Source organism: Periplaneta americana, chromosome 8 (assembly GCF_040183065.1).
Source record: "Periplaneta americana isolate PAMFEO1 chromosome 8, P.americana_PAMFEO1_priV1, whole genome shotgun sequence".
Lineage (NCBI taxonomy): Eukaryota > Metazoa > Arthropoda > Insecta > Blattodea > Blattidae > Periplaneta > Periplaneta americana.
This window is the reverse complement of record NC_091124.1, coordinates 128075001-128099966: the sequence shown is the minus strand read 5'-3', so window position 1 is coordinate 128099966 and position 24966 is coordinate 128075001. Positions and strand designations below refer to the sequence as shown.

At 36.0% G+C, this 24966-nt stretch overlaps 1 protein-coding gene across 2 annotated transcripts in view; it reads left to right on the top strand.

The window, feature by feature from the left end:
- Positions 1–24966, top strand: part of Kul (Kuzbanian-like) — a 690443-nt gene that overhangs the window by 595474 nt on the left and 70003 nt on the right. The gene's annotated exons all lie outside the window — the stretch shown is intronic.

Here is a 24966-nt window from a genome sequence, read left to right as displayed (position 1 = left end):
AAGCCTTTGCGACATATGTTTATACTCGTATATCGGTGGCACATGATACCGACAGTATTATCAGATGACTAACTGCGGTTTACGTACATTATTGTTTTGAATTATTTTACCTCATTCTAGGCGTCAAGAGAAACACCTAACAAGGTGTAAGATATTATTCGTACTTGACCAAGAAGACTCCTAGATTAGTTGTCAGGGTTTTGAACAAAACTTTTGTTGTATTTCTTGTCCAAATGCACAATGTCATTTAAGGGGTTAGGTACAGCTTACAGCAGTAACATTTTGGAAATATTCAACATGTTTTTCCTCCATTACTGAATCTTCTACAATAATGAAAATTAGTACAGTGTGTGGAAAACACTGTCCTTCTGCTATATGAAAAAAAAAATATTTGTACGATCTGAAAAAATTATTTATTTATTTTTTTCCAAAATTCAGTTTACTGTGCAGTGATGAAGCGTTTCCCACATAACTCAAACTATCCAACATTCTTTGATGAAATTCTTTGTGTGTATTTATTCATGTCATATCTACAGTGTGATGCAAGATCATTTCTCTTTGGTAGATTGTCTGATAAAAATAAATTCATTTTAAAAATGGTCAAGTATCAGTATTTTATTCTAACACAAAACAAAAAAAATATTATTTATTAAGGAATATAGTTGAAAGAGCATGATATTGTAAACACGAGTTTCAGCAATAAAATAAAAGAGAGAGAACATGAAAAATTAAAAGTTTTATGAGTTATGAGGGAAACGCTTCATCACTGCACAGTGACTACCACCATTTTGAATTAAAAAAAAAAGAATAATTTTTTTAATCGTAAAAATATATATATTTTTTTTTTCATATAGCAGAAGGACAGTATTTTACACTTACCAATTTCCATTATTGTGCAAGATACGGTAATGGAGGGAAAAATGTTGAATATTTCCGAAAATTTTACTCCTGTAAGCTATACCTAACCCCTTAAGAAAGTTAGTTCCGAAAATTTTACTCCTGTAAGCTATACCTAACCCCTTAAGAAAGTTATTTGTAGGCTTACGCAAGAAGATCACATTTATATGCAAGGAAAAGAGATTGCAAGACATATTAATGTAGATGTGCAGATTTGTTGCTGTCGAGTGCACTTGTGAAGTGGAGATCCTTGCATTGATACGAAGACTCTGGAACATGAACGAGAACGAAGTGTTGAGGAATATACAAAACGCGAATACAATTAAGTGTACTGTAAAATCACTCTAAACGTAATTTGAGATCATCATCACATTTAAAAGACATGCATGCAGCAGGTAAAGTTCAAATCATTCCTTTGTTTTGTGTAATCTTGAAGCAAGATAATTACAAAGGCTTGCATCACTTCAGTGATTGTTCGTGACTGTTGTTGTTTGCGGACTCAAACTTTCATTTATTGCTAGTTTGTGACAGAAATATGAACATAGCAGGATCGTGAAATGCTAACTTTGCTTTGGCCACAACACCAGATTGGCTCAATTAGTATGGCTGTTTTGTCTCCCGCTATTGCGACTAGTTATCGGTCTTTCAAGACGAATTTTATTCCTCACTAGCCGTACCCGTTCGCTCCGCTACACTTGTTAGAAATAAATATAAAGTAATTACATAATTAAAATAGGACATCTGGTCCAGGGAACATTCGTGTTTGATAGGAGGATAAATCGTTTAATACGTTATTTAATTTAAAATGTATTTAAATAATTAAAATGCGATCATTTTGGTCCAGAGACCACTCATTTGGTGCAATGATAATTTCTTTAACATGTTGTTATTACATGCAAATAATTAAAATATGATCACCCAGCTGAGTGACTTGTTGGCCGGGAATCCGCAGTTATTATGCACTGCTAGCTAAGAGAATATTATAATATCAAGTGTCAATATAGCTATAATTTTCTCTTACCTAGCAGTGCATAATAACTGCGGATTCCCGGCCAACAAGTCACTCAGCATGGCGGTTTACATTGGATACGTACGTCAACATATGTATGACTAACTTGGAGTCAGGCCACAAAGGGAAACATCGAAGGAGGAGAGTTCGGTCCGGTGCTGTGGATTGAATCGGCGTAGCTCAGTGGTCAGAGCGCTTGGTGCGTAGAACCAAGGACCCTGGTTCAATCCCCGGCGCCGGAGCGAATTTTTCTCCTAAAATATTAAATATTTTTTTAAGCAATTCCGAACTTATTCAACTTTATTCAACATTATTGAAATAAATGGCGGCGAACTCAGAGCGTCTGTCCTGTCTCCCGAATTAGGAATGCTGTAACGAAGCCGAACAATGTCGTCCAGCGTCCAGAGAGAAATATCACGTAAATCGCAGACAGAGTGGAACACAGACCGGCAGTCCCCTAGCAACTAACATATCAATCTGCATATTGCGGTTACATGAGGCCAGTTCCCTTCCCAAACACGATCAGACCCAGACTCCCAAGATATTTACATATTTGTTCCGTTAAAGTGGATGATCGTATTAATTCTTGTGCCGCATGGGATGTAATTAATGCATTCGGTTTGTTGTAATATCTTATAAATTCAACGTGACCGAATTTTACGCAGAAGTGTGATTGGAAATTAAAACATTTAATTATTCACTTTTATAACGAAGGTGCATATATTCTAGCTATATACTTAGTAATAAGAATTAATAAAGAACACAAGTTTCACAGAATCGCTCACGTTAATTACAACAGTTCATTGAACGAAAGCTGCGCTTTGATGTTTACTTGCTGTATGTTTGTGGTGTGTTATGATATCCATCTCATATTATGCCATCAGTTTCAGTTAGTAGATAATAATTGGACTTGGTGGAATAGAGAAGTCCGATATGGCTTACTGTTGTGTCGAGTTAAATGAAAAATCTCAGTAAAAACTACACATATAAGAGACAAACACCGTGCATACATTACAGCCTAGATTCTGACTGGAGATATGTATGTATTTATTCATACTGCAATGGGTATATACCCGGTGGCAGTGGTAACTAATTACATTCAGTAATGACAAAAATAAACTTGTTAATTAAACATACACTTAATAATAATAATACCAATAATTAATACTAACAATAATAATAATAATAATAATAATAATAATAATAATAATAATAATAGGGAATATCCTAAATTAAATGAAGCACTATCACTTAAAATAACATTTAAAATAAATCTAATTTGTATCTTAAATCTAAGTTCGAACTAAAACCCACGAGTATCATATGTTCATATCTGCACAAGTACCTTTCCACATTACACTCATTTCGCTGTCAACTCATTCACTGCACTGGAACTACGACACATTTCACTGATTCTATCCTGGTTTCACTAACACTTCAAAAACATTTCACTGTTCAAATACTTTGCACTGCCACTATAAACTATAAAGCTTCCCTGACAGGAACACGTTTCACTGACACAACACACTTCACTGACACAACATAATTCTTCACTGATACAACACTTCAATAACAAAATATCATTTACATCCTTTACATACTGTGTATAATTATCGTCTATTAGTAAAGTCCTTAAGCCTATTTTTAAATACCTTTTTCGTTGTTGGTAAAGCCTTTAGTAAGTCTGCAGGTAAAGCATTCCAGTCCCTGATAGTACGATTGAAAAAAGAAAACTTTCTGTCCTCTGTCTTCTTTCCCTCAATTTATATGAGTGGTCGTTCCTTGAAGAGTAATTTGGCGGTTGCAACCTATTTTTTATTTCTCTCCAGGCAGGCTCACCTCTGTATGTTTTGAACAGTGCGCATAATCGAATTCGCGTTCTCCTGTCCGTGAGTGTGTCCCATTTTAATGGTGAATTTTTCCGACAACACTTGAGAGCCCGTTTTTTTTAATCTTTTCCAGTGTCTTAATATGTTCTAATCTGTAAGGATCCCAACATGCAGCACCATATTCCATTACTGGACGTACTAGTGATTTATATGCAATCTCTTTGGATTTATCAGACCCTTTTCTTAGTACCCTCATCACAAAGTGTAACACTCTCCATGCTTTTCCCGCTGTGCCCGTAACGTGTTCCTCCCAGCCGAGATCGCTGCTAAATGTTATTCCGAGGTATTTACATTTGTTAACTTCCAGAATGGTTTCACCCCCTAACATATACGATGCGACTATTTTCTTTTCCTTGCAAAGCTGATGGCCTTGCTCTTTAGAGAATTTATTTTCATTTTGTTGGCTATTGTCCAATCGTTTATTCTATTTAGGTCAGTCTGAAGAAGAGTAGTATCTTCATAACTTTTTATTTCCCTGTATAGCATACAATCATCCGCGAATAAGCGAACCCTAGACAAGATATTAACTGGCAGATCATTTACAAAAGCCAGGAATAGAAGAGGCCCCAAGACACTCCCCTGTGGGGCTCCGGAAGTAATTTCAATTGGGTTCGATATTTCCTCCCCTACCCGTACTCTCTGAGTGCGACAAGTTAAAAACTCCTTGATCCACTGGAGTACTGTGAAGTCAATCACCGTTGATTGTAGTTTAACCAACAATATATCGTGTGGGACTACATCGAATGCGCGTGAAAAGTCAATAATCACTGCATCTACTTGGCTACTGGAATCTATTCCGTCTTCTAAATCCTGACATACAGTTATTAATTGACTAATTATGTTTAGAAAGAATGGAAATTACTTTTAAAAATGGCTAATACTCAACATTTGTATTGGTTTGCGAGTTACGGCGAGTTAAATCCGGGGATTTGCTTGGCGGATTTTTGTATGCAGAGTGACAACTTTTGTTTGTTAGAATTACGGATTCCCATAGAAATCATCGCTCTGATTTCAAATTTATTTTCATTATGTTTCCATTGCTTAAGGTTTTCGAGTTAATCGTAAGTTTTTAAATGTAATTACGAGTAAAATATCCCTAGTATATAAATAATATCTATGCTGATTAAACACTAGTATGACATACTTCAAAAATTGAGAAAAATGAAAAGAATGAATTTATTATTGGTATTACTGGCACTATTATTATTATTATTATTATTATTATTATTATTATTATTGTTGTTGTTGTTGTTGTTGTTGTTAATGTCTTTGGAAGAGAAGGCAAGAAGCACTTAATTTATTTTAGTTAATCTGGCAGCGTTATTACTCGTATTATTATTATTATTATTATTATTATTATTATTATTATTATTATTATTATTATTATTATTACTAGTATTAGTATTATTATACTATAACTTCTCTACTTGTATTTATTATTGTAGACTTGGTTGAGTGGAATACAGGGCCACAAATACTTAACGCAGCCGAATAAATGCATTTATACTTTCATATTTTATTGAATATTAATCCCCATAATAAATACATATATTTTTGCCTCTCATCTGACAAACAAACATTCTCATGGGGGTAGATAAAAAAGTTAATTTTTTTTCTTCCACCATATCAATAATATCAAAACAAGTGCTGGTACAAATTTTGGCAATTACCGTACGCAATTACGAAGGCTGTAAAAAAATAACTTTCCTTGGCGCCGTTTACAGAAAAAAGCACAATTTGTTGGAAATATTTATTGGAACAGATACAGCAATTGTTAAGATATTTTTCAACATATTCCCCATCGGAATTCAGACATTCGTCATAATGTTGGGGTTAACTGAGGCCTGTGTCGTAGAAGTCTGCTGCCTGGGATCGGAACCAGTGAATCACAGCCGTCTGTCTGCATCTCTGTCGATCCCGTGGTATGACAAAATGTCTCACTTCCAGTGGGGAATATGTTGAAAAATAGCTCAACAATTGTTGTATCTGTTTCAATAATTTTTTTCAACGATACTGTGTTTTCTTTCTCTACACGACTCCAGGGAAACTTATTTTTTACAGCCCTCGTAACTGCGTTCTAGTGGCCAAATAATTTGTTTAAACACTTGTTTTGACATTATTAACATACTTAAGGCTTTTAAGGAACCCAGAGGTTCATTGCCGCCCTCACATAAGCCCGCCATCGGTCCCTATCTTGAGCAAAATTAATCCAGTCCCTACCATCATATCCCACCTCCCTCAAATCCATTTTAATATTATCCTCTCATCTACGTCTCGGCCTCCCAAAAGGTCTTATTCCCTCCGGCCTCCCAACTAACACTCTACATGCATTTCTGGATTCGCCTAGACGTGCTACATGCTACGAAATGGGATACAAATATTGGACACATTACACTAAATAAAGCTTAGCAATGATATGCAATAAAGTTATAATATAATATTTCACTGAGCTCCATACACTAAAATAGAAAACCCGAACAAACATTACGGCCTGGTCTAGATCGAAAAGGCATTGACTGTGCCGTATTTCGCATTTTTGTGAAAAGCTATGTAAACTGTGAAATGTTCGTTATTGGTTGTAATAACTGTAAATGGCTAAAATATAATAATTTGAATAATAATAATATGGGACAAGGAGACGTTTGTAGTACTATAAATTGTAAGAAAAATAAGTTAGAGTTATCCTTCTTCCGAAAGATCCAGGAAGGTGAGTTTATAGAATATAATATACATTTCATGAAAATAATATATAAACCTTATGTATTTTATATTTCAATAGTGGAAGGAAGGTGTTAATTTTTTCAAAAGAACACGATATCGAAAGTACAATACATTTTATTGTCTGCTAGGGAAAGGGTCTGTGATGAGGCGATAGTAGCGATCCTGGTGGTGAGCAACTGTCTGTGTTTGCATATTTAGTAAGTATTGAGTTTCGTGACTGTATATACTAGACTGTGTCGAAACAGTAACTCCATGTACAATACCTTTTCATTTTTGTTTAGATGTAAAATGAGTAATTATGAATATCTTGCAACTTTCGTGAAATGTGTATTGAATTATGATTCTTATTTTAATTAATCATAAGTTGAGCTCTGTTTATATTTTTTATGAAAAAAGTTAACTCTCATTTAAGAAGAGAATAGTCAATCTTGTCGCTTACATTATTTTGTCTGCCAAGAGGCTTCTTTCAAATGTCTCTTTCGTTTCAAACATTGAGATTACTTTCACAAAAGGAGAAACTCGCATAAAAGCAGACACAGTTTTACTTCGTTGCTATTTGTTCAAATCCCCGATGATGTGGCATCGTTGTCATATTCAATGACAGGGACGTATATTACTCTGTGGATTGTTGGTGTCAAATTAAACGTCAGGCAATGATTGACATCAGCACATATCGGTGTTCATCTGTCTCTCTGGTGGAATCAAGGCCCACTTGATCACACAGTTGCTTCTGTACATTGATTGGACTTGTGGACAGTTGCCACTACTCTCAATGTTGTAGCACTTGTTATTGTTCCGTTATTTTAATTAAAACAAAACAGCTAAACAAAAGCAATGCTTTAAATTCGTCACATTACATCCTACAAAAACAATGAGAATTTCCATAACTACAGCAGTACGTTGCAATTTCAAAACAACCGTGGAATGGTGTTTACAATAGGCTATTAATGAGGTGGCCTTTGCTATAGTCCAGGTCTTTCTGCTTTATACCCTATCGTTAAAACCTAGCAATTTTCTCCCTATTACTGTATATACTAGTGAATTATAGTGTTTTTATAGTTGTCAGGTTGAATTTTATTTTGCCACTCTGTTTCGAATTTTGGTAATGACAAATACTACAACTGGCAATTATTTTGTGTTATGTTAACAGCGTAGTTTGCCTTTGAAGAAACAGCCATATTCATGAAACGAAAGAGTTTCTAGCGAGTGTTATTTGAAATTTATTTTACTAATTACATAGTTAACATAACAAAAAAGAAAGAAAAATAAAGGCAAAAAATAACAATACAATTTTTCATTCGATTGATTTCCCATTTTCTTTCTTTGTCTTAGTATACTGGGTGTTCATTTCAAAGTGTGTCATGACGTCACTGTTGTTGAGTCACTGATTTGAAGCGAGTTTCACCTTATATGTCAGAGAAGTTGCCTATTATTCAAGGCGTTCAATCTGAACTTGAGAACGTGTACGGTATAACTTGAACGTCGCAGCAACAGATGGCGGTCTGTACGGTCTGTGTGCTACCATAACCTCATAACCTCTTTCGAACTGTGTTTTGCGCGGGCAAGTCGTACGGAGGGTATTTGTTATCATCTGTTGCGTACAGAAACATTCCACAACACAAATCAAATGCTCCGTGTCCATGTTGACCGTCGAAATTATGGTCAACAAATACGTAAGTAATCGTCTTAACCCTCTCCCCATATCCCGATAGTACGTGTTTCCAAACAGTTCACATTCCTGCCACTACTGGCGTTACCGTACGTATCGATACGTACTCTTCAGAATGAACGCCGTACTTGCTAGGCAACTTCTCTCGCTCATAAGTGATACACCTCTGCGGAAGTGTAGGAAGATTGGATTCTCTAGGCTCATCGACTAGCCACATGACGGCATACAGCGAGCCATGACACAATTTGAACTGAACACCCAGTAGAGTGAGGATCACGTAAGAGCAGTTCCTTTTAAGGCTAATTTGGCCGTCTTTTCAGTATTGCCAACTAATACCAGATATCACCAAAGAGGGTAAAATCACAATGCCATGTTACTTACAATAATAATAATAATAATAATAATAATAATAATAATAATAATAATAATAATAATATAGTATTAACAATAACGATGTCTTGCTTATTTACTTATTTGCCACATCTTATCTTTATGTTGGGAGGTGTTTACTAAATGATTCAATAATTTGTAAAAGAGAATATTTTCCTCCTGGACCTCTCGCACATATATTTGTAATTAGTAGATTAATATGAGCTAATATTAAAATGTATTTTGTCTGACACCATGAAATTAATTGCTTTAATTAAACAGTTTACGATCCACGAGACCTAACCTGATAATGTATTTTGTTTGATCACGTGAAATGATTAGTACAAACTCCGAAAACCGAATGCCACTTTGAAATCTATGCTTAAGAATACTTCTTACTCCTAATAAATTTGCTATCTAGTTTTGCTGTCTCTCGTACGCATAACCCCTGCTTCATTGTCTTCTTCAGTTCATTATATTACATACAGTACTATGTATAGAAAAAAAAAAGTTTTCGAATTTCAAACGTTAATAGCATTGAAATGTTGCATTATGATGTTATAACAATGCGCAAAAGAGATGTGGTCTCTAAATCCATTTTTTTTTTTTTACCGAAGCGCAATCTCTTTAAAACTTGAAGTATAATTACGGATTTCATTCATTTTTTACTTAACACATAACGATTTTTTTTTTTAGATTTTCCTTCTTTTTCACGTGGCACATAGTCAATTCTAGGTTAAGGGGTGAGGGCATTACAATTGGTAACGGATGGAACTCGTGCCACATCCATTTCCTTAGCTTTAGCTTACTGTGGGCTGAATAATAGATAAGGTGATTTTATAAATTTCTAGAGTGAGACAATATAGTTATGGCTGAGTTGAATGTACAAATAAGACTTAAAACATATACGAGATATGAAGAAATCTTCGAACAAGTAGAAGAACTCATCTTCAGAACTCTCCCAATATATAAGGAGGTAATGCATAATAGGGCCTATTCTTAATGGAGAAGGAAGTAAAGAGCTGGGAATGAGTTAACGGAGAAGGAAGTAAAGAGCTGGGAAAGTGTCAAATATCATCTGTAGTTGCCAAAGAAAGTAGAGAACATTTGGAAACACACTTCAATTTCTATGGTTTTCAAGAAGGAACTATATAATCTGATCAGTAGGAACCGGATTTTTGTGTAATATCAAGGTGTGAAATATGTACATATTTATGTAAGAAAAATAAGCTGAATATGTACCAAAATATGTAAAATCATAAAAATATTTAATATCAATATCTGGCAGGTATAGAATAGATAAGACTCTCCAGTTGTGATTTCATACAGCACCCGACTTTTTTACCGCACACTAGACACATTACAATTTTTCCATCTGTAGTGAAAGCTTCGTCCATCGCAATCCATGATTTTATTTTTGTCGTTAGGGCTGATGATACAGGGGCCATTTTAGTTAGTTAAAAGCAGTAGATAAACTCACTTGCACTTTATACTGTAAGTACTAAAACTAGAGACCTGAGTGAAATGAATGACACAGCAGAACTGCAAGCACTGTTTCGCTTTACTGGATTAGGAGAAAATAAGACGAGATGTGGAACACATGCATTTTAGCTGCTCGCTGTAAGAAACGAAGTACCTACTAAAACCTCAAAGTATAGGCATTTACAAACTGTTGTTTGAAAAGTGACATTCCTGTCTCGTTCAGAACCATACTTTCCAATTGCTCGGAAAATCCCATTTCCGTATAGGTCTACTATTTATTTTAATCTTTTAACATCTGTCCAGTTTGTTCCTTTACTCCAGATTCTTTTCAAAAGTCGGCTACTTTATTGCGGCTCATGTCACATTTGATACGAGTTTTCCCTGGAAGGATTAGGAAGAGGGTGGGTAAGGTTGCAAATTGCATGGGAACGACTTGTTAAGACGTGTGCAGAACAATTATAGTTCGAGCCAAATCATGTCATCCTCATCCCACTCCACCGCATGAGGCAACGCTACTTTCTGAGTGATTTTTACAATACAAGGTAGTTGTATGAGAAAGATTGTCTTTTATTCACTCATATTTACAGTAGGCGGTATAGGGTGAGTGCCTCTATTACTCTCTGGAACTACTTTCCTGAAATATATCCTTTCTTGGGTAAGTAAAGAGGCTTTTTAAATCTGTGTATTTCAAAATGTAAACTTCTCCAGCAGATTTTTTTTTTCCTTTCAGAAAAGATGTAGAGTTATGTAATATCAAGCCATAATATGTAATGTGGGGTAAATATTTAAAAATATGTAGTATCAAATTTTAATTGTATTAATGGTAATACAAGATCCGGAAAGATTTGTTATTTATATGCGGTTAGGTTGAAAGGGATATAATATGTAATTACATAAAAATCCGGTCCCTACTGATCAGTGATCACCAACTATCACACGAAAGTGAATATCTTGAAGATGAAAGTAAGGAGCAATACTGCTGTGGAAGAGATAGCGTCAGGTTCCAAAGAACTTTTGGATGTTGCAATATGTAAGTGCTCTTCATTTACAACCTGCAGTTGCAATAAGACTAGCAACGTTGATGACGGCGAGAAGATTCTTAAGTAACCAAGCAAGAGAGGAAAGGCAAAGTAACAGTTGAAGAAAAAACCATACCCGACTTTGTAAGACAAAATCTTCGATCATGGTAGAAAGGAATATGAGCTCTTCTGGAACTTGTGGATCATATGCAGAGACTAAGAGGAAGGCAGAAAATAGGAAAGATTAGAGAATGCTGGGTTTGTAGTGAAAGATCTGCCCATGGGGAGAAAACTTATGTATATATGTATGTATGTATTTCAATACAGAAAACCTCTCAAAATCATTACACGGTATTTACAATCAGAATGTGTCAAGAGCTTCATGTTTTAAATTTCTGTTTTCATAGTCTACAGATTTTGTGTCGTATAAAAAAGGACATTATAAATAGCGAACATAGTCAATGTTAAAATACAGTGAATAGTAAAGTCAGTGTTTGTGAAAGTACTAGTAAAAATATTGTAAATAGTAAAGCCAGTGTTTGTGAAAGTGCTAGTTAAAGTATTGTGAATAGTGAAGCCAGTGTTTGTGAAAGTGCTAGTTAAAATATTATAAATAATAAAGTCAGTGTTTGTGAAAGTATTAGTTAAACATTGTAAATAGTAATCTTAGTGTTTGTCAAAGTGCTGGTGTTAGTAATAAGTGGACAGTGCATAAAATGAACAAGGAAAAAAGTGCTGAGACTAATTGAAGAATAATAGTGTTAATAATCGTGCCACTACAGTATTCACGACAGCTATATCAGCTCGCCATGTACATGAGTACCCATGAGCCATCCCTGTATAGGGGTCCTACCCCCAGCCCAGGAGGCCTTTGTCCATCATAGGACATCATGGCTAGTATTCATTCATTCAAGAGACTGTATGCACTTCCAGAATGAGATGTTTGTTGTCAACGAAAGCATCCCCCGTACCACTCAACGCGAATAGTTATAATGAGGCTTAGGATCCGAGACAACTTAAGAATGAAGTGAAGTTCCAGTGCAACGGAGTACAGATGGGCGAGGTGGCGCGTTGAGTTTTGTTTACCTGTGCGTTAGTGTTCGTGATCAGAGGTACAGTATTCTTCCGTCTCTCCCTACGAAACGAACTCAGGCCATCACAATGCATTTTCAATTCATGGTGAACAGTTTTTTCGAACTAGTTGTATGTACATGGTTGTTCATTGTAACGCTAACGCCTTCAGCGTCGCCGAGGAACATGAAAACTTTTGAGGTATGTATCCTACTTCATTTTCCACTGTCACTAGATTGTAGGGTACTATTAGTAGTAGAATATAACGCAGCACATTGACGTCGTTGTTTACATTCACAGTATGTCTGTCTGCTATGTTCAAGAAACTCTATAGTCAAGTTGTGCGTTCATTGGTTGCTAAAGTGTCCCGGGTCCTAAGGCTGGTTATAACACTTGGAACACCTTGACATACGAATCTTTTTCCTCAGCTAAGCTACAAATGTAGTCACATCTAGCCATCCAGCAGCAGCAGGCCTATTTGGAGTAGAAGAAATGGATCCAGGCGCTTTCGAGTTAGGACACGATCTTGGAATGCGCCTCACAAACTATCATATTATTTCTCTGTCTGGCCGCTTGCATTTTATCTAACGCTAACTCAATGTATAATAATTCCAGCTTCAATTGTCGCTGAAAATCAGTTATAATTACAGCTCGTCTGGCCATAGCCTTATAGCAAAGCCTTTGATTCTGTTGACTTCGATCTACTATTGACTAAACTACAAACGCTACACCTTTCTGATAGTGCTATCATCTGGATGTACTCCTACCTTACTGGCCGCCAGCAGCGTTTCATATCTAATAATCGTTTCTCATCCTGGCGTACTTTAGGCATAGGAGTTCCTCAGGGATCAGTATTAGGCCCCTTGCTCTTCACTATTTATATAAATGGAATTTCTAAATCATTTAAGCACTGCAGATATCAAATATATGCAGACGACGTTCAATTGTATATTTCAGCCCGTCCTGATGCACTAAATGATAGCATTAATAGTTTTAATGAAGATCTTGATTCCATCTCTTCCTGGTCTCAACAATTTGGGCTTAACCTAAACGCATGTAAATCACAGGCTATTCTGTTCGCGAACCGTAGATTAATTCCTGAAGTCAACGACCTGAATATTCCACCTGTGAAACTGAATGAAACAATCATCCCGTTTAGCCTTACCGTAAAAAGTCTCGTAGTGCATTTCGAATCTAATCTCAATTGGGATACGCATATTAAATATACATGTAAGAAGGCATTCTCTATTCTGCATTCACTAAAGAGATTGTATCATTATCCATCTAAATTAAAACAGACGCTGGTACAGACACTCATTCTACCTCACTTCGATAATTGCGACGTTTTGTTCAGTGATCTCAGGATTGATTCCGCTCAGAAACTACAGCGTGTTCATAACGCGTGCGTCCGCTTCATTCGTAATGTTCGATACTATGATCATATCTCACCTTCTTTCGAGAAGTTATCATGGCTTAGGTTACATGAGAGGAGAAATCTGCACTCACTTTCTCCCTTATATCGAATTGTGCACACTTCATCCCCCTATTATTTATTCGCTCGTTTTCATACCCTCTCTCGCTATCATAATATTAATATTCGATCACAACGCGATAACACGCTAGAAATTCCACTTCAGACATCATCTCTGTATTCCTCATCTTTCACTGTTGCTACCTCTCGTCACTGGAACTCTCTGCCGCCTGAAGTCAAGGGCTGCCGAACATTGAAATCTTTCAAATCCAAGTTAGAAAATTATCTTATGACGAGTTGCCAAACTAACTTACTATTATAACAAGTGTTGTATTGCATGTTTCCACGTATTCACACTTTTTTATGTTGTAGTGATATTTAACTTATTTTATATTTTTGTTTTCATATTTTCCGATGTGATAAGTTGAGCTATATATAATCATAATTTTTCTTACTGTGTGTACTTAAAAATATTGTATTCATTGTATGCTTTGTACTGCACTATTTTATTACTACTATTAGTATTATTATCACTATTATTATTATTATCATTATTACTATTCTTATTTTTTATCATCATTATTATTATTAATAATAATAATAATAATAATAATAATTGTCTTATTGTTTTATACTTTGTATGCCTCATTTATTTTGATCTGCTCTTCACATTTTATTATGCTTTTTTCTTTCTTTCTGTATGTTATATATTATGTCTGATTTCTTCTTACTTGTTGTTTACATTTTATTATTATTATCTTATTCAGTTTTGTGTGTAAAATTGTAGTGTACTTTGTAAATTTGTAGTGTTTTTGTAACGCAGTTTTTACTCCTGGTTGAGTGTTAGAGAATGCCGTATGGCCTTAACTCTGCCAGGTTAAATAAATCATTATTATTATTATTGTTATCATTATTATTATTATTATTATTATATTCGAGGTTCTGGCTGATGTGTGCATTTACCATCAGGCAGTACATCTCAGTTGATGATATATGTCAGAGGAAGAACAATTGGTTTATATGCATCTGAAGTCTGATTAGTGTAATATGTAGCTAGCCAGCGATGTATGCAAGAGAGGTAAAAAGGAACTGCCCACCATATTCCATTATCTCCTGGCCTAGTTGCCTCATGAGTGATGCCTTGTTGGTGTCACTTGTGAGATCTAGACCTGTCTTCGCACAGTTGACTGAACAACAACACCTACCTATATAAATATGTGGATGAGAACTCGGAGTGGAATGCATGTTACGAACACAAAGATACTTACTCTCACACCATCGGAGGGAAACTTTGCATCACTGTCCAATGTTAACACCCAATTAGATAATCGCTGAAAGACTCTACTCCTTTGGAAAGATTTCCTTAACATTATTCCAGAGTTTTAGGAAAAAACTATATTAGAGTATACATATTTATTTTAAGTAACTTACGAATATAGCTTATTAATTTTTACATATTTGAAATCTGCATGGATTTCTTGTATGGTTTTAAATACCTTATACAGAATATTCGTGAGTATTTATATAGGTTAACGTTAAGTAAGGAAACTAACAAAAGAAATAATACGTACAGAAAAATCACCAAAATAAATCAACAATATAACACTCGCTGTACACTCCTATGAACAAGTATTCAGATCTCAGAAGGACCCATGTTTATTAGACATTGTTTTCTTATTTTGATGCATACTGTCACCTCCTAAAATGTTGTATATTTTTTAACGTTGTGTATAAACATGTATTTAGACTATTGTTCGTCAACACTGGAATCAGAAATAATTGATATCAAATTACGCAAATTAGTTCACGTTTTCCCTTTGTAAAATTCATATAACACTAAATTATTTATAATTATTTTAAAATTATATATTACATTTATTCTTTCTGCCGCCCTAGGAAATTGATATCACACATTCAGGCAACTTTGGCACTTAATTAATTATGGTTAGAGGAATAATCCAGAACATTTCGAACCGACATTACACTATAATGTCTATTTTAATAGATAGTAGAGTTCACCGCTGTGGAGTAATAGTTAGCACGCCTGACCATGTACGAGCGGGCCCGGATTCAAGTCCTGGTTGAGGCAAGTTACCTCGTTGAGGTATTTTATGGGGTTTTCCCCTCAACCCAATAAGAGCAAATGCTGGGTAACTTTCGGGGTTGGACTCTGGACTCATTTCTCTGGCATTATCACCTTCATCTCATTCAGACGCTATATAACCGTAGCAGTAAAAAGGAGTAGTAGAATGAGTCGCTGGTCATGTTCTTATGCTTCGGATCAGGATTAGACATTGGCTGAAGGCAGGACTCGCTGCTAATGTGATTAGCACGCTTTTATACCTGTAAATAATCCAAGGCAAACCCATGTCAAAAGATATTACACTTCCAAGGCGAGTAAGTACCCGGCGGCTCTGCGAACTAAGCTTTATCTGCTGTGGCTGTGTTCCCTCTCAGTCGGTAGGGCGGATCGAAAAAAATTCCGAAATTGAAAACGTAAGGATGTACAAATGTTGTCTTGTAGTCTCTACTATAACCAGTGAAAACACTAGCTCTCTGATCAAATTTTTCACCGAACCGCAGGAGATCTAAAGATTATTGTATAGGCTTACCTATAGTAAAATGTTTATTTTTATTTTCATAATTCTTCGGTTCATGGTCAATGGGGCTTAAGTCACTTCTTTTTTACAATTTTTAGTTTCTGAAAATCTTTTAAAAAGAAAAGACTTAGAGGTTTTCATTCGGTATTAAGGACTTCCGTCTGGGTGAAATGCAAGTCATAATGCAGTAAAATGATCATTTTGCCTTAAGTGGAGTTCCTTCTTATCGCGTGCAAAATAATGGTAAAATTAGCCTATTTTCAAGTAGCCATAAATATAATACTATATATATCAGAGTTCTTCAATTTTTTTAGTGATGTGTGTATACACAATAAGCTTTAAAATACAAAAAGGATGGTTAGTCTAGAGTAAATCTTTCCTCTTGAAATAATATTTGAATTTCGACATAATTCTGTTATAAGTGCACTACATGCCTATGATTAGGAGCACTCTATTCACTTATCATAGCACATATTGATTTGAAATTTTAGCCACTTATTGCTAATAGGTACTAAAATACATCCTACTAAAATTATTAATATATCTGCAATATTATGATCACAGGTCTTATACCAATCATTACGATTAATTTTTAACGGTGAAGAATGGTATAAGACCTATGCCCATAATGTTGCTGATATATTAATAATTTTATAGGGTGTTCTTTAGTATCTAATAGCAATAAGTGGCTAAAATTTCAAATCAATGTGTGCTACAATAAGTGAATAGAGTGTGCCCAATCACAAGCATGTAGTGAATTTATAAAAAAAATTATGTTTCAATTCAAAAATTATTTTAAGGGGAAAGATGTTCTCTAGAGTAACCATCCTTTTTGTATTTTAAAGCTTATTGTGTATACATACATCACAAAAAAAATGAAAGAGCTCTGATAAATAGTAATATATTTATGAATACTTGAAAATAGGCTAATTTCACTATTATTTTGCATGCGATAACAAGGAACTCTCCTTAAGTCTTATTTTCTAATATTTTGTCGGTATTAACGGTTTATGTCGTCAAATGCCCAGGGTATCATCACTGTATGATGTACTGGTGAAATATTATGTTCACCACTTATGATTTTTATGCGTCTGTACTTAAACTAACAGGTGCCAACAATGTATTAACGAGGAAGCTTGTAAGATTTATATTTCCACTGTTGTTACATTATAGAATATGAAAGAATCGAATAGAAAAATGTCCATCATATTTCTCTGTCAAACCTAAGAAAATGACGACAAACTACGTTGCATCAATAACCCAGAATGATAGGATAACAACCATTGTGATGGTGAAAGGTGTCGCGAATAACTATTGGAGATGCGATATAGGCCTACTGATAGAAGAAGGAATTGAAAATATTATTAGTGTTAGGATCACTAACAGTGAGGAATCACAATGCGAAGATGAAGTAACAACGCCCGTAACAGCTGGTTCAGAGACTGAAACTGCAGCCAGAGGAAATAATGGACAAAATTATTTCAGTTATATCCCCATTGAGTGAAACTGCAAGCGAAGATGACTGTCGGCAGCAGACATTAAAGAGCAACAGATCGTCCCACTTTATGGGTCAGTGCCCGGGACAGTTCGCCACTTTATGGGTCAGTGCCCGGGACAGTTCGCGAACGTGACAATGATATGTAATCTCTTCGTTCTGGGTGTGACAACAACTATTGTGTCTATATAAAAACATTAAATATTATTGCAAGTGAATTATGTTCACAGTGTAATTATAATTTTGATAATGATAATAATACTTTTTGTGTTATAAATGCATCGGCGGAATGCTATATATTATGTTTCATGAAATGTATTATTTATAACAAATAACTAAAATTATGTGTAACTAAATACATCACTCATAATTATTAACTTTTGTTATTTCATATATGTATGTAATGATATAAGAATTTTTTTCTTATCTCCAAGCAAAAATGATACCATGAAATCCAGATAAATACGACGCGTGGCCGTATAATATGATGTTGCGTTAGTATCTGGTGCTTCAATTGCCTCTATAGTCCGACTGTACTGCCTGCAGGGCGGTATCGTTCGTAAACAGAACAAGTGGCTCTCACTTGCCTTGGACGGGTAATATAGGTCTACGAGAGAGAGAGAGAGAGAGAGAGAGAGACCCCCTTCACTTTTGCCATGAATCGAACTGGGATCTGTTTTATTTGTATCCGGTGCCTGTGTCACGTCAAAGGACGGAATTAACAAATTGCACTATTAATTGTTCTATTAATATTGCATGTAAAATATCTTGATAACTGCAGCGTTGCGTTTCGAAGGAATTTTAGCAGTATCTGTACGGTCTTCTGTCGAGGGAGAAATATTTACGAGCTCTGATTCCAAACGACCTGACATCAGGACTGACATTTCTATGCCACACAAACCATGAAAAAAGAGAAAATGAAATAAAATATCTGCTCTCGAATTTCTACGACTTTTCTTTCGTGGACCTTCACAGGCATTGATGGGTTTAGCCACCAAAGCACATCGTTTCTTTTTCATTTGTTTCTTTGCTTTTATAAACTTTTCTTGAAGCCGGAAGAGTAGCCTACTAATGTGAAAGGTCGGAACACGATGGCATTTTGTACCTGGGTCCCACGATCATTGTGTCATATCACCGCTTCAGAATCTATACGACAGACTGTACTGTAGTGCCATTGTGTAGTCAATTTAAGCATCTGACCCTCATATATACTAACATAAAATTTGTTTCATGTTAATGACGCAATAATTATTGTCATTACTAGACAGTGGATGCGGGATGACTTATCGTTGAATGTAGGTGCACATTTACTATATGTTACATTTTTTTTCATTCAGACCATTGGTTCAACAGGTTTTAAACGTAAACGGACGACGTCAACATGCTGCTGTATCTCCGTACAGTCAGAAGGAAAAGAAAAATAAAGTACTGTAGTACATATCTTGCAAGGTTCAGTGCTCGTCATCATTGATGCAATTACCAGCGTTGCAGTAAACGACGATATATTCTCGTAAGTTGTCGAAGCTGAATCGTCTTCGCCAATCGCTTAAACAGTTTTTATATCGAGAGAATTTCTGAAGAAAACCTCTAAAATGGGGATCACTCAATTTCTATAGAGGAATATTTGTACTGAACGTCATGTTGCACGTGTCGCTAGACCCGCACAACTAAATGATGATGATGATGATGATGATTTTTATTTTTACTTTATTGGGTTATTTTACGACGCTGTATCAACATCTAGGTTATTTAGCATCTGAATGATATGAAGGTGATAATGCCGGTGAAATGAGTCTGGGGTCCAGCACCGAAAGTTACCCAGCATTTGCTCGTATTGGGTTGAGGGAAAACCCCGGAAAAACCGCAACCAGGTAACTTGCCCCGACCGGGATTCGAACCCGGGCCACTTGGTTTCGCAGCCAGACACGCTGACCGTTACTCTACAGGTGTGGATATGATTATGATGATGGTGGTGGTGGTGATGATGATGATGATGATGATGATGATGATGATGATGATGTAGATGGTTCCTCAGATTTCATTTCAACGCATTTCCTGTGTGATGTACTGTTGCAGTGTTTCTCTATAGCGTGAGTTGTTCTGGTTTTTATTTCAATTTTACATACATTACACACGATATTGTCTCGTTAATACATAAAATGTCACTTTTTTTAAACTAGCAACTGTATTAAACATAAGTTTTATATTTAGATCATTTAAGTGGCCTTTTAGAGATATATATACAGTGAGTGTAGAAAGTATTGATACACCTAACGCAAGTTGCAAAAACTGCGTATTAATTACGCATGCTCGTGATATTTAGTGAAAACGTGAAACTGGTATAATCTATTACTCTTCATTTGATTGAATCTTGAAATAGGAACGAAGAATTCTTGAAAGAAATTTTGTTTTAGAATAGAAGAATCCGAAACGACAGAAATACACAAAAAAAAGTATTGATACAATATTACGTTTCAGTCAATAGCAAGTGTACGTGCAGTCGAGTGGGGGTGTTTCTGGTAGCGTTGTTATTCAGTCTGGCCCTGAGTACGTTGCTGTGCAGGTGTGTTGTTTCGTGGATGCAAATCAACGTTGTAAAGGGGCGCAAAGGAAGAGAGACTACAGTCGAAGAGAGAGGTATAATTATTCGCTTACATAATGAGTGTAAATCGCTAAATGAAATTAGTAAAATAATTGGAACATCAAGAGCAACCATTTAGCATATAATTGATAGAGTCGGCGAACGAAAATCGTTGAAAAATAGCCACAGATCAGGACGTCAGAGAAAACTGGATGTATATACTGAGAGAGCATTAACGAAGAGAGTAAAGCAAAATCCTCAAATCAGTGCACCGAAATTAGCAGCTAGTGTCAAGAATGACTTGAATATTAGTACTTCTGCTAGCATTGTTCATAACTAAGAGCTAACGAACTACATGGGAGAACAGCCCGACGAAAATGCTTTGTAAGCGAACAAAACAGAAAGAAGAGATTACATTTCGCTAAAACACACATCAACATCACCCAAGAATTTTGGAACAGCGCCATTTTTACTGGCGAATCTAAATTCAATATTTTTTTCTTCAGATGAAAGAAGAAAAGTCTGGAGGACGAAGAATATAGATAATTGATTAAATGACGATCTTACTCGTGTTAATTGTGTAAACATGTGCGGTTTATACCATCCTCAGAGCCTACTAGATCTCGGCGTAATCTCGAACTTCGCTGCCTGTTGTGTGGGTGCGTTCGATTGTTGAAAAGTGTTGAAATGTGGTGTCAAATAGTGTGTGTGTTCTGAAAATGATCTGTGTGTTGAGAATTTGATCAGGGTGTGTTTTAGTGTGTTTGTATATTTCATATTGTTCTAGTGTGTTGAAATATACAGACACACTAAAACACACCCTGATCAAATTCTCAACACACAGATCAATTTCAGAACAGACACACTATTTGACACCACATTTCAACACTTTTCAACAACGCACCCACACAACAGGCAGCGAAGTTCAAGATGACGCCGAGATCTAGTAGGCTCAGAGGATGGTGTGAAGAAGCACCGAAACAGCTGTAAGCCGCACATGCTTACACAATTAGGGGAGGTTGCCCTAGTAACGGTCACTTAAGCCTTTCTCATTATTTGAAGTAAATCTGTTAATGAATTTAAACAAAACTGAAATCTAAGATACGGGATAACATGAAAAATAAGTCAGTACAAGAATTGTATCAAATAACTTACGTTTAATTATCCATGATTTAGTGTTTCCTAAACTATTGAGATGATGACTTTCAAAAAACTGTTCCCAGTGCCGGTCACGTTTGTTTACATGGAAAAACAAAGGTATGACTGAAGAGTTACACAAAATTTAAATGAAAATAATACAATTATGTCTATTCTCTTGATATGTGTCACTCTTAGTCATTTCTTGCAATTCTCACACACAAAATACACTATTTGGTCACTGTCTGCACAACCTACATGAGCCCAACCACAACACTTGCAACACTGCACCCAATCCTCAAAAGATTTGCCACAAATAATGCATTCAGTTTCCTCGGTATCATTTTCGTCTTTTTTGTTGACTTCATTTTCATTCCCAAGCTGGTAGGCATACCGCCTGAAATTGCCTTCTTCTTAGGGTCATTTTTCCCACACAACGCTATTTGTTTCTTCTGTCGCTTGATTTCCTCCTTTTATTCTAACATATTTATAAAGGGGATGGATGTTAGAATTTCAATTTTTTCTCCTCTCTTTTTTCTGTTAACGATTTTTCTCTGCAGGTCATCAGATACAGGAGAGACCTTAGCTATGGTCTTCTGGAAGTCTGTAGATCTAGACGTCGAAGGAACAGCCATGTCAACCACTGGATTTTTCGGAAGTGTCGGTAATGACTCTGGCAAAGAGTGGACATTGAAATCTGAAGACTCTGCTGAAGGTTTGCCATGTTCACCTCCCTCTGCCACTTTTCTTGTGTTTGACGCTGGTAGGAAATCCAGTTCTCAAAAATTTTCCTGTTGAAGGAATATATTCCTGTACATTGGAATCCTGACTTTGCCAATTCCATCCTGCATATTTTGGTGAACGCAGTTCCTACCAATCCGCAGATGTCTTTGTCAGTGATTTTCAATCCCAGTTTTCCATACTTGCTCATCCACTCTTCACAAGTATGCATTGTATGCAGATTTGAAAGGCCTCATGACTGCACGATCCAGAGGCTGGAGTTTATGTTTGTTTGTTGGGGAAGGCTCAACATATGGACGTGATGCTTTTTGGCAAGAATAATAGCTTGAAGATCTTTGTGTGTACTATGGCCATCTAAGATGAGCAAAACTGGAGTTGGTCTGTAGGATTTACTCTCTCAATCAAAGCCTTCAGCCATTTAATAAATGCTGAAACCGAAATCCAGCCGCTTTCTTGAGCATCGAAAATCCTACCATCAGGCGCATCTTTCATCAGCTGTGGATTCATTCGAATCCTCGGAAATACAAATAAAGGCGGGATGAATTGATCACCAGCAGCATTGATGTAAAACATCACTGTGATATTCCTGGCCCGTTCACCTGATGTTAGCTTGCTTAGGCTATTTGTTTTTCCCCCTTAATGGACAACACTTTCTCAGAATTTGAATGTACAACACTGACACCCGTCTCGTCGCAATTGAATATCTTGTTTGGAGGGAATGAGTACTTATCCATAAGTCCTTCTAATTTGTCAAAAAAAAAAAAGCATCTACTTACTCCTTGTTAAAGCCTTGAGCTCTCTGCAGGCTTGTTGACTGAGCACAATGCAGAGAAAATTCGGGATGCCGCTTGATAAATCCCCGATAAAACTTGTTCCCTGAAGTTTTCATCATTTTATTGAATCGGTGGGGCAATTTGAAATGCTCAGCCAGAGCATAGGCTAGCTTTAAGAATTAAGTTTTATTTACAGGCAAGAAACAGCTATCAAGATATTCGCCCTCTAGTTCATCATCAAAGGTTTGTTTAAACCTTCCAATTGAGGGTGCAATTTGAATGCATTTCCCCTTTTTAAGAGCACATACGCGGTCATCCAAAGTGCTTCTAGGGACAGAGAAGCGACCAGCTGCTTCCCTCAGAGTCAATGTTCCCGCCATCATACCATCAACAGCCATTTTCATATTTTTTCATCCCATTTTCCTTTCTTGGTTGCTGCCATCTTGACAATAATCCCTAAAATGTACAATAAGTTTACTACAGTTGTTACGAGACTTTCTGCATGACCGGTATTAGGAACAGACATAGTGACCGGCACTAGGGCAAGAAAAGGGTTATGAAGACAATGACAAATGAATTATATATAACAAAATTTTTCGTAATGTAAGCACATTAAGTCATTGCTTAGGTATGTTAAGTATGTAATAAAATATAATAGATAAGAACAACTCACCTAAACACAATCAGTAATGGTCCAAACGTTAACAGCGTAATACAAAAACCACGTGGCGCTCACTTCTCAAAGGTTTCCTCCAGACTGGCGAGGCAAACATTGAACCCTATGCGAGGAACAAGGTACCTTTGTCACCGGCTACCACTTCATAACAGGTTGCTTCTCCTATATAGCTTATAAATGTGTAACTACCTGGTGACCGGTATTATGGTCTGACCGATAATAGGGCAACCTCCCCTAACACGAGTAAGATCGCCATTTAATCAATTATTTATATTCAAGTGTTAAAAGTAGTGTACGATGGATGAAGAATATAGAGCTAGAAAAGCAAAATCTCCAACCCACTGTGAAACATGGCGGTGGTTGTTTAGTGGTATGGGACTGCATGAGTGCCTCTGGAGTAGGGACCTTGCATTTTATCGATGGCGTCATGGATCATCAACAGTATACAAACATACTAAAGACCATTCTTCATACATCTGCAGAAAAAATGGGGATTAGATAAGATGTTGTATTTATGCAAGATAATGGCCCCAAGCACACCGTTTTCAATACGCTCTTATGTATTCTGTGTAACACATAATAGTACATTATGCAACGAGCCTATAATAGTAGTAATTAAGACGCGAGTATGTTTATGAAACGAATGCGAGTTTCATAATTTTCATACGAGCGTCTTACTTACCATTATAGGCAAGTTTCATACGACTTTTTATGCTCGACCATATTTCTAACTTGAAATTATTCATAAGTATTCATGTTATGGTTATGTAAGTGAGGAGCGGAACTGACCTAAATTGTGAGATGTGCGCAGACGCGAAAGTATTGATTTTTTCCGAGGAACGAATGTCATTTACCTTGATATAATCTAGAGAATAACATGAACATTAATTTTGATATAACCTGGAAATTGATTTAGAATTGAAAAACGAGATGACAAATTGAATTTATTTGAATATTATTTACAATTAACGCTAATTATTACAGTAACAGAACATAACCTTCTGCGACAGTATTGGATTTCCACCCTCCGTGACGTTTCGCTAGTTGTCTTTCGATTGCATATCCGAGAATAATCGATACTTGCGCTTTTATAATGCTACAATGGTGATTTCTCATTGGCTGAACAACTGTACTATAATGAATAGGTGTACTTTAATGAGGTGCATTAAAGGGCTACTACCAGGTGTATAATTACTACATTTCGGCATGGTCGAGCATAAAAGTACATGGAAACGCCCCTACAGTCTGCGGATATTAACCCCATTGAGAATTTATGGGAACATCTGAAAAGCAGAATTCGTTCAAGGCAAATTTGCAACAAGCAAGACCTGAAATACGCTTTGGAAGGAGAATGGAATCCCTGCTT